We start from the raw sequence: 12,424 nt of genomic DNA, 5'->3' as shown, positions 1-12,424 counted from the left end.
TGCCATCAAGTTGACTCCTACTCTTCGCAACCGTATAGGATGGAGTAGAACTGCCCTGTAGGTTTTCCAAGGCTGTAAATCTTTACAGAAGTGAATTGCCACATCCTTCTCCCATGGAGTTTTCCGGTGGGTTGGAACCACCAACCTTTCAGTTAGCAGCCAAACACTTAGCCACATGCCACTATGGCTCACTAAACACAGGATTGCCCTAGCAAAATCTGTTAGGTGTCTTTGTTTCTCAGAATGCTGGGAAAATTTTCTTCTTTTTAAAATGTTATTTTTCTGCTTTGTTTTTATTTCAATTTTTCTTCTCTGATTTCTTAATGAAAAATTAAAATAAGGCTGATTTCAATCATGATCAGATTACTTACCTGTAAGATTATAGTTACAACAAACTCTTTTTTTAATTTAACTTTTTGGTGAAAATATTCAGAGTCATACACAATTTCAATAATTCCTATATGTGAAAAAAAAAATTATTTATTTTTTTTATATGTAATAGTAGTATTGATTGCATTCTTCATGTTGTGGTAATATTCTCACCAACCTTCCCACACTGTTTCATCATCATTGACTTATAGACTCACTGCCTCCTATGCTTCTCATCTGATATTTTGAGCTGCTGTTGTCAATTTGATCTCAGAGAGATAATTCTTTAAAAGAGCATAATGCTCAGGGAGACACAATTTACTTATTAGAATAAAACATTATTTTGGTTCAAAGTAGACCTCAAGGGATAGTTTTGATTTAAGGTTTAAAGTTTAAAGATTATTTCGGGGTGATAATTTGGGGAAGTCATCCAGCCTCAATGGCTTCAGATAGTATGGCTTATTATTACAAACAACTCTTTTTTTTAAGGGCGTAAAAATAATGTATATGGCATGTCACTTTCCCAATCAAAATAGTTAAAGGTATTTCCCAGGCAATCTTAGAATTTAGTCTTGATTTCTGTTTCACAAAACTATGTTTTCTGGTGGGTAGAATTTCAGACAAATATTCAAATTAAAGACTCTTTATTATGAAGCCCTGCTGTGCAGTGGTTAAGAGCTTAGCTGCTAACTAAAAAGTCAACAGTCTGAATCCATCAGCTGTTCCTTGGAAACCCTATGGGGCAGCTCTACCTTCTCCTATAGTGTTACTGTGAGTCAGAATCAACTCAATGGCAACAGGTTTTTATTATGACATTTGCTTACATAAATGTACTAGATTTAGGTCCAGATTTTGAATATTTTAAAGGATTCTGAATTACTATTGAGAGGATTAGAAGATTTGTAAGAAAGTTGCATATAAAGTTTATAAATATTCAACAGGCATAAATCTGTTTTCTGGTATGCATGCTTGGCATGTTAGTATTTTCGTGTATATATTACTTCTGCTTAGTATGATAATAGGCTTTTGCTTTTACACATCTCAGGAAAGGAAACAGAGCATGCTTGCTATTCTAGAAATCACAACTTACAATGTGATGAGTGAGGAAAAAGTGTCCACCAAAGCTGTGGAATCTTGGGAAACCATTCCAGTAATCAAATACATTTAAACTCTTAGAAATAATCATAAAAGTTAATAGACTGGAACCCATTATTTAATGTTAATGGAGGATTATAAAATAGAGAAAAAACTAATAAGAGATTAATTAAAAGGTACTACATTTTGCAATCAATTTAAGAAAGCTCAAATCAATTCTCCTGGCATGAGTAAAATGGCAATGGCAATTTTACGTGCCAAAATATAGCCCATATATTTAAATATTATTCATTTCCAGTAGGATAAAAAATAATCACCAACATGTAAAATTCCACATAATGCACTGGCCTGGTATATATCAAAAGAGAGAGCTGATGTTAATCGCTAGAAGTATTTGGTTCTTGGGTTGGCTGTTTTCCATTTTCTCTCAGCCCCATTCCAATCTTTCTGAACTCTATCACAGAGTTTACAAACGACACTTTACAGGCTCTCTTTTCAGATAATTCCTGGTCAATTTTGTCAGTAGGGCCTAAGGAGGTAGACAGAAGAGACTGCCTTCCTAAATCTGGCTCAAACATCAAGGCATTTGATGGAAGTTGCTAAGAGTTTCTGTAGAAAGAGTAGCAGTTGGGTGATTCTGAATTCTAGAAGTCCAGCAAAAACACCACCATTGTGAAATTCTAGCTTTGGTTGACAGAGTATCTCTTCAGCAACTACACAGCAGCTGATGGAGGTATGTGACCTCCAGTGCGGGTGGGACAGGGTATTAGCTGCTTCTAATCTCTGGAAATAACACACTGTGCCTTTTGTTCTTTGATTTCTTTTCACATGTACACATCCTCTCTTTTCCTGCCTATTAAATTATTAAATTTCCTCTATTGTAAATGAGTTTATTTTCTGTACATTAGTTAATAGTTAAACAGTATTAAAAAGAGGTCAAAATTAACATATAATACTTCCTCAAAGCATGCTTTGATAACTTTTTTTTTAGTAACATTACTTTAATGTTAATTAATATTGAGGTAGACCAGACACTCTGTGTGGCATCAATAAATAAGACAGAAATGGGACCTTGATCTCATAGGGCTTATATTCAAGCAGGATGAGAAACATAATAAATGTTAGAAGTTATCTAGTATGTCAGACACCAAAGTGCATGCATACAGATGAAAACATAGAGGTGGGAAAGGTCAGTGAAGGGACTATTTGAAAGAGAAACTCAGTGATTATAATTGGAGTTGAAAGAAATAAGCTTCAATGGAAAGGTGACATCTGACCAGACTTCAGAGAGATGAGAGTTAAGGCTGGGAATAGCCAGTGACAATGTCGTAAGGTGAAATAGTGCTTGATTCATCGGCGGACCCGGAAGAAACTAGTGTGGCAGGGGTTTAGTGTGAGGGAAAAGGAGGGAGAAAATGAATTGACCAAGGGAAGGGGCAGTGTCAGATCACGGAGGGTGAGCCGATGTAAGAACCTGGTCTTTTCTCTGAGGGAAACGAGGAGTCAGTTTTGGATTCTAAGCAGAGTATTGACATGGTCAGACTTCCACTGTAACAGAGTCCTACTAGTTACTGTGATGAGAATAGAATATCACAGAGCAAGGGAATAGGCAGGGAAGCATTCAGGAGACTTTTGCAATAATAAAACTCAGAGCAGATGCGTCTCAAACTAGGATGGAAGCAAGTTGGACACTGGATATATTTTCAAAGAATTATACACAGAATTTCTGGGTTTTGTAGTAGTAAAAACCTAGAGCTCTTCTTATGTTGTGGACAGACCCATCCTTGATATGACAAATATGAGCAGAGCAGGGTCCCGGAGAAAAGAGTCACTCTCATTCTGCATACTTCCTATAGAATATTGACCCTACTAATATGAGTCAGAATCGACTCAACGGCACTGGGTTTGGTTGTTTTTTTTTTTTTAATATCCTTCTTTGGAAACACTTTAAGTAACTCAATATACTGAAACAAATAGCTGCCATGGAGTTGATTCTAATGCGTGGAGACCCAAGGGGAGTCAGAGTAGAACTGTGCTCCACAGGGTTTTCAATGGCTGATTTTCTGGATGTAGATTGTCAGGGCTTTCTTTTGAGGTGCCTCTAGATGAGCTCAAACCTCCAACCTTTCGGTTAGCAGCCAAGCACGTGAACTGTTTGCACCACCCAGAAACTCCTTCAATAAATTGACATTTTTGATTACTTTGGACCATCAACCTTGTTTGACATTTACCATTTTCAATCTCTAAAGTACAGGCTGACTATATATATAAATAATATAAATGGTTGTTTTGGGAAAATAGTCATCAAACAGAACACATTTTATGGATTATTTAGATTCTCATTTCATTATTTATATTAATAAACTAATAAAGTGATCTATTTACTACAATGACTCATTTTGATAACATTTATGATTAATTTTAATTGGTTGAAAAACCCTAAGTAATGGATAATAAAATTGAGTTTTGCATATAAAATTTCATAGAAAAATTTGAGCACAGCCAGCTTTTCTAATTGCAAAATATTGTGCTTTATATTTCAAAAACCAAACTTATGATAATTGTGGAGAGGACTTAAAGATACAAAACTAATCAAATAATACCTATAATTTCACATTTTCTACCTTAAAGAAGAAGATTGGTCTGAAAATTAAATGATTCTATGTGCAGAACACTAAACAATATAAGTTGCCATCTGTTTCTCTTGAAATCATTATAAAAATAAGGCTTATAGTGAATCTCATTTAGGAGTCTTATTCATTTAAAAAAGAAAATGTCCCAGATATTTTATAGACATTTAAAATATCCCAGATGTTTTATATGTTAAACAGTCTTCATAAGAAGTAACTTTCCTTCATTTACTATTCAAAATAAGTGGAGTAATATAATATACAGTAAGTAGGAAAGATTATGTAGCAGAGGAACTATTTTGGTTTAATATCATATATCAGCATATAAACATAATACATCTTAATCTCTTTCTATACTAAGAAGTAGAACATACTTGCTTAACCATGAATTTTAAAGCATTTATTCTTTACCTATTATTTCTGAAAGTGCAAAATCAACAGTAAAACATACTAACGACAAACCAGAGAAAAAACACACACACATGAATTACTCCCTATGTTGCTTTTCCAGTGAAGCACTTTTTCTTCTACTAGCTTTTCACCTATTAAAAAAAAAAAAAAAGTTAAATAAAAATGTGTGTGTGTATGCGTGTGTGTGTGTGTGTGTGTGTGTCCATCAAACCAAAAACCAAACCCGTTGCTGTCGCGTTGATTCCAACCCATAGCAACCCTATAGGACAGAGTAGAACTGCAACAGGGGTTTCCATGGCTCTAATCTTTACAAGAGCAGATTGCTACATCTTTTTCCCTGTGTGTATACATACATGTGCAATATATTAATATTTAAAACACATGGTTTAGGCTTGCATATGATTTTGTATACAAATATACAAAAGTATATATATATATGTATACGTTATAGATTTATATCTTCCTTAACAAAGGGACACCCAAGTTTAGCCAGTGCATTAATACCGATTCTATTCAAAGGCAAGATGATTTCAATTCAGAATGAAGTTGTCATTACAGGATGAGGTCCTATGCATTGTCTGAAATCACATGTGAAGAGAAATGCTGAAAACAGGTCGCAGGCTGAATCTTAACACCACACTATTTTTTTCTTTTAAATGAATAAACAAACTGGCCAGGTTCATATCAAAATGCAAATAACCAAAGAAGAGACAAAGTTTGAAAAAAACGTTAGCACATCTTTAAATTCTAACGGGCCACTCAGTGACTGATGAGGTAGTAAAGCAAGTGATATTAAGCAAACCAAAACCAAAACCAAACCCTTTGCCATTGAGTTTATTCTGACTCACAGCGACCCTTTAGGACACAGTAGAACTGTCCCATAGTGTTTCCAAGGAGGGGCTGGAGGATTTGAACTGCCAACATTTTGGTTAGCAGCCGAGCTCTTTACCACTGTGCCACAAGGGCTACAATATTAAGCAAAGTACATCCTAAATGGGAAGAGACGTTATAGGGCAAGTTGTTCTATGTAGTAGCACCTGGAAGGCCCAATGCTTCCTTTATCTCTAAGGCCTGATATCGCTGGTCTAACTTCTGGCGGGATTCAAACCTTTATACCATGGCAAACGATTAGTCCAGCCTTGTCTAGTACAGCCCAAGCGTGCTTAAGACCGAGACTATGTGGATAAACAGCCAGTTGACGGAAACGCAAAATATGGGGGTGGAACCTTGTATATTACATTTGCAACTTTATAGTTTCAGTTCCTGTTATAGGCTTAGATTCTTAAAATCAAAGCAAAATAACATAGACTTTTTAAAGGAATTAACAATTATAAAAGGTTCATTTGTATTTAATAGAACAAATTCATAATTAAAATCATTTCAATATCTAAATAAATGTTAAAGTATTAAATAAGGAGAATATTTTGATCTTTAAATCTCAGATTTAAGTTCATTGGTAGATTACTTAATACTATTACTATTATTTTGCAAAAATTTCTCCTTTTAAACAGATTCGTATATTAGAAAATCTGGGAGAATTCAAATTAATAAAGATTTTTTCAATCATTTAAAAGATATAACTATTAAGCTAATGATTGCACAGCTTGAGTAATGTAATTGATATTATTCAGTAGTACGCCAGGAAAAGGTGAAATGACAAATATTATGTATTTACAAAAACAGCAACCAAAAAAAAAAGGAGGATTCGGTTGCCGATACTTCCTAGGTACAACTCAACACTTCATGGGATTAGTTCCCTTGTTTCAAAGACTTAAGGTCATGGCTTTGAGACTGTTCAGCCTCACTGAATAGGATTAACACTGGGTTAACACTGTTTTTAGAGTTTCCAATCTACGTTCCAGTTCAGTGAGTAGTACCTGGGGTCTTAAAAGCTTCCTGTGGCTGTCAAAGATACAACAATTGGTCTCTATTTGTGTTAGGCAGCAGAGGAAGAAGGAGACCCAGGAATCAGAGAAGGAATTGAAATGCAGGCCTAGTTGCACCTGTGAATAGTGCCTTCTTTGCCATGAGACCAGAAGTACTGGATGGTGTCTGGCTACCACTACTGTCTGTCTTCTTCTAGGACTCAACAGATGGGTCCTGATAAAAAGAGGGTAAAAAGTGAACCAGGATTTCAAATTTGTTACAGAATCCATACTTACTGGACCCACTGACCGTGGAGGAATCCCTAAATTTCCTGTCCTGAGAAAATTTTTAAACTTTGAACTGAAACTATCACCTGAAGTTATCTTCAAACTAAACAACACTTTGCCTAGATTAGTAAAAAAAAAAAAGTTTACCTTTTTTAAACAATTTTCTATGTCAGATCCATTGACAACAGTAAGTCTACAGCCTAGATGAGTAGTTTATGGGGCAGTAAATCTAAGTCCTGGAGTCCTGGTGGCACAGTGGTTAAGAGCTCAGCTGCTAACCGAAAGGTCAGCAATTCAAATCTACCAGGCCCCCCTTGGAAACCCTGTGGGGCAGTTCTACTCTGTCCCGTAGGGTCACTATGAGTAGGAATCTACTCAATGGCAATGTTTTTGTTGTTGTTGTTGTTTTGTTTTAATTAAGTCTAAGTCAATGGTGGTGAAATAACCTGGAGAGAAATAGTAAGATGGTGACACAACATGAAGAATGTAGTGAATGTCATTGAACTTTAAATGTAGAAGTGGTGGAATGGGTGTATGTTTTCACCAAAAATGAAACACACAACAAAAAGAAAAAAAAAACAGTCCATAGAAGAAAACAATGATTAGTTGGGACTTTATTAAAGAAAAATAACTGCTCTCCAAAGACCCGTTAACATAATGAAAATATAAGACACAGACTAGAAGAAAATATTTGTCAAACACATATCTGATAAAGGACTTGTGTCTAAAATATGCAAAGAACTTCAAACTCAACAACAAGAATGCAAACACCCAGTTACAAAATGGGCAAAAGATCTGAACATAAACCTCATCAAAGAAGATATATATATAGATGACAAATATGCATATGAAAAGATGTTCAATGTCATTAACAGTTGAAAAATTAAAGCAATGAGATACTACTACATACTTATTAAATAAAATAGCTAAAATCCAAAACCCTGAAGCACCAAATGTTAGCAAGAATGTAGGCCACAGGAACTCTCATTCAGTGCTGGTGGGAATGCCAAATGGTACAGCTACTTTGGAGGAGAATCCCGCAGTTTCTCACAAAGATAAACACAGGCTTATCATATGATTCAGGAATCAAGCTCCTAGTTATTTTCTCAAATGAAGATACACATGAAACTTGTAGCAGCTTTACTGATAATTTCTAAAAATTGTAAAGAATCAATATATCTTTCAATAGGTGAATGAACAAGCTGTGGTACATCCATACAGGAAACCCCGGTGGCATAGTGGTTAAGTGCTACAGCTGCTAACAAAAGGTCTGCAGTCCAGACCCACCAGGCGCTCCTTGGAAACTTTATGGGGCAGCTCTACTCTGTTCTACAGCGTCGCTAGGAGTCAGAATCGACCTGATGGCAATGGGTTTTTGGTTTGGTTTTACATCCATACAATGGAGTGTTATTCAGTGATAAAAATAAATGAGCTACTAAGCTACAAAAAAGACACGAAGGAGTCTTAAATATATATTTCTAAGTGAAATAAACCTGTCTGAAGAAGCTACATGCTGTATTATTCCAACTCTATGACTTTCTGGAAAGGCAAAACTATAGAGAAAGTGAGAAATCTGTGGTTCCCAGGGGCTCAGGGACAGGTGGGAGGTATGAACAAGTGGAACATGGGCAGTTTTAGAGCCGCAAATCTTTTCTGTATGATACATTAATGGTGAATACTTGGCATTGTGCATTTGTCAAAACCCTATGGGAGTGTGTAGCACGAAGAGGGAACCTATTATAAACTACAGACTTTAGTTAATGATAACATATCAACACTAGTTTACCACTGGTAACAAATGCACAGAGGAACGTGAGATCATTATAATAGGAGAAATTGTGCAGTGGGGGAAGGAAGTCTGTGGAAGCTCTCTGTTCGTTTTGTACAATTTTTCCTGTAAACTTTGAACTTCTCTAAAAAGTAAAGTTAAAACAAACCAAAAAAAAAAAAAGGCCATTAGAGTAACAGCCAAAGTATGTATTAATAGAATGTATAACACAGATGTGCCAGTCATTTAAGTAGCAAACATATGGTTAGTTTTCTCACTAAAAAAGAAAAAAAGTAAAGAAAATCTAAGCTTATCATAGATATTTTACAGGTTAGTGTTTTAGGTCACCATTCTGCCATGTTCCTAAAAGAATTTTACAGAAAATGCATATAAAGAATAAAAAATTACCTTAAACTATTAAGAAGTACAGTCAGAATGCTCCTTAGAAGGGAGGATGATGAGAGCTCACCTCATGTATTTTGAACATGTTATCAAGAGGGACCCATCCCTGGAGAAAGACATCATAATTGGTATAGCAGAGGGTCAGCAAAAAAAGAAAGTCCCTCAAGGAGATGGGGACAGTGGCTGAAACAATGGACTTAAATGTGGCAAAGATTGTGAGGATGACACAGGACCAGGACCAGGCAGTGTTTTATCGTGTTGTACATGGGGTGTTCTGGGTGGGAACTGACTCGACGGCACCTAACAATAGCAACAATATCAGTAGATCTACATTTGCAATTGACTTATAAGAACTTATTATCCTTTTTTTTTCTAATTTCTGTTAAGTTCTATATTTCTTTAATCCTCTGTATTATGATTAGAAACTTGTAGTACCCTGACAGAGCAGGTGAACAAGTAAAGTGTACGTGGTTAAAACTAGAAATAATATTTAATAAAGTATGTTTGCAGTATGAATGTGTTCAATTTTGTTAGTATCTGAAAGAATATAAAATTAAAAGTATCACCTTATCTTGTTAGGTAAGTGGGAATCAGGCTAAATATTCTGATTGTAACATTAATTTTTGTTACCTCTGTTAAGGAAACCCTGGTAGCATAGTGGTTAAGTGCTAGGGCTGCGAACCAAAGGGTAGGCAGTTCAAATCCGCCAGGCTCTACTTGGAATCTCTATGGGGGTGGTTCTACTCTGTCCTATAGGGTTGCTATGAGTTGGAATCGACTCAATGGCACTGGGTTTGGTTTTGGTTTTAGTCCTGTTAATATGCCTGACGTGTTGATCAATAAAGACTTCGCAATTACATTTTCTATGTCAAAATTGCAGTCCCACTCTTAATATTTTTAATGGTAACCTCCAGCAGATATTCCAGACCTCTTTTCAAAATTGGGTGATGCCTTGGAACTAAATGAACAATCATTCCATCTTCCATATTTTTGTTGGAGATAATAAATAACAGAAAAATTGCATTGAACCTATAGTTCCCACCAATTCTGCCTGATTTTTTCCAGCTGAATATGGAACAACCTGCTAGTACGCATAATTATGGTCACGGGCTGCCAGAGGAATTGGAATCAATGCTGAGATATTTTTATGACATATTTTGCAGCATGCATTACTGATGAGACTTTTACATACAGGATTTTTAACTGAGGAAATAAAATAATATTATATGTTGTACTGGTTTTGAATTCTTGGAGTTTCCCACAGAATTTAGGATTACGGTAAAGTGGTCACTGGTATTTTTGATATAACAGATGCAGTTCACATGCAGAGCTGAATAAAAGGATTATTGAAAACAAAACCTCTACATTGTTTTCTGTTTTTATGAAAACCCATCAGTTCACCAGGTTCTGGGATTCAAGCCAGAAGGATGGTGATATTCAAATAATGTTGTTTTCCTATTGTGATATTTATTATTCAATGATTTTTTTATATACTTCTATTTGCAAGTGTGGTAAGAATTGCCTTAATTACTTTGTATGGCACATAGGATTGCTTTGAACATTCTCAGAAAACCAGTTCTAATTAAGACCCCCTTTTCCTTTTTTTTTTTAATAACTGGACAGCAATTCTAACATGGTTTTCAGTAACTGCTCAAATTAGGGGTCACCGCAATACTAGTCAGTATAAAAAACAAATATCAAGTATTTTTTAATCAAATTCCTTATAATTTTATTCTATGTGCTTTTTACAGGCTTTAATTGCAGCTTTTTTATTATCTACAGTAAGCCTGTGATAATGAAGTAGGAAATTTAGAATCTGTTACAACGCAGTGAATATTTCATATGCAGTCTGGTAAGGGTCGATGCTCACAGCCTTAAATTGCTGGGAGTTATTTCTCTTCTTCTGAGTTGTTAGAAGAGCTGTGTTGAATGTTTGCATGTTGATCATTACGTATCTGATTAGAGCTCTGCCAGGTTGGACTGAATTATTTATGAATATGAACAAAATAATAAGTCCATAAATAGTCGATATCATTATTTCAAAGTCTTAATACCAGAGGTAACTGTTCATTTAGTGATAGGGACTATTTTAGAAAATGGCTTCGTAATGAATTAAATACACCCTCAACTGTGCAAGGCAGTTGTTCACATGTATTTTTAATCTTTAGTTGAATAAAATGGCCATTAAGGCACACAAGAAAGGTAACAGAATCAGGAAGTTTAGATCCTAGTTGAAAGAGCGTGTTATGGGAGGTAAGTCCGTAGGTTCTGAAGTTGGACCACCTGTTTGTAATCTCAGCTCAGTAATTTATTAACTCATGACCTGGGGCTTCTCTGTCCTCATCTTGCTTCATGTAAAAAAATGGGGTTAAAAAACATCTCCCTCTTGGGGTTGTTTTGAATGTGAAGTTAGTTAATTAAATTAATTAGTAATTACAATCACTTAGAATATTCATAGTATACTCAAATAATTATTTTTTTATTTTATTGTGCTTTAGGTGAATGTTTATTGCTGAAGTTTAAGTTTCTCATTAAAAAATTTACACACATATTGTTTTGTACCATTGGTTGCAATCCTCAGCATGTGACAGCACTCTCCCCCTTTCCACCACAGGTTCCCTGTGTCCACAGGTCAAGGTCCTGTCCCTTCCTGCTTGTGTTGCTTTAGGGCAGGACTTGTCCATTTGGTCTCATATATTTGAACTAAGAAGCGCGTTCCTCATGTGCATTATTGTTTGTTTCATAGGCCTGTTGAATCTTTGCCTGGAAAGTGGCCTCAGGAGTGATTTCAGTTCTAAGCAGAATGTCCAGGGACCACAGTCTTGGGGGTTTCCTCCAGTCCCTGTCAGACCAGTGAGTCTGGTCTTTTTTCCTGAGGTTGAATGTTGTTCTACATTTTTCTCAGGACTTTCTGTTGTGATTCCTGTCAGAGCGGTTCGTGGTGGTAGTTCTTCTGGTCTCAGGTTGAGGGAGTCTCTGGTTCATGTGGTCTACCAGTTCTTTAGACTAATATTTTCTTTGTCTTTGGTTTTCTTCATTCTCCTTTGCTCCAGATCAGATGAGACCAATAGACATATCTTAGATGGCTGTTTACAAGCTTTTAAGACCCCAAACACTGCTTACCAAATTAGGAAGTGGAATATTTTCTTTATGAACTGTATTATGACAATTGACCTAGATGTCCTCTGAGAGTATAGTTCCTAGCCCCCAGCCCCAGCAACTCTGTGTATCAGGGTGTTCGGATGTATCTAGGGAACTTCTATGCCTTTGCTTTTGTCAAGTTGTGCTGACTTCCCTGTATTTTGTGCTGTCTTTCTCTTCACCGACTGATATTATTACTTGTGAAAAATCCTTAAACATAAATTTATTTTTTAATCACAAAATTTTATTCAAAAAATGACAGGCTAAAATGAGTATGAATAGAAAAACTAAATTTTGTTTCCAAACTAAAATTTCTTATTATTTCAGAATTATCCAGAATTAGCCTCCTGCTTTACCAGTTTTTTCTTATATTCTTTCCTCTTCACAATTTTGTATTTAATTTCACTGTCCAATTTATAGTTTCTGCAACATTTCCACTCTCTTCACCACCATGT

The sequence above is a fragment of the Loxodonta africana genome, chromosome 20 (assembly GCF_030014295.1).
Source record: "Loxodonta africana isolate mLoxAfr1 chromosome 20, mLoxAfr1.hap2, whole genome shotgun sequence".
NCBI lineage: Eukaryota > Metazoa > Chordata > Mammalia > Proboscidea > Elephantidae > Loxodonta > Loxodonta africana.
This window is presented reverse-complemented; position numbering follows the sequence as displayed.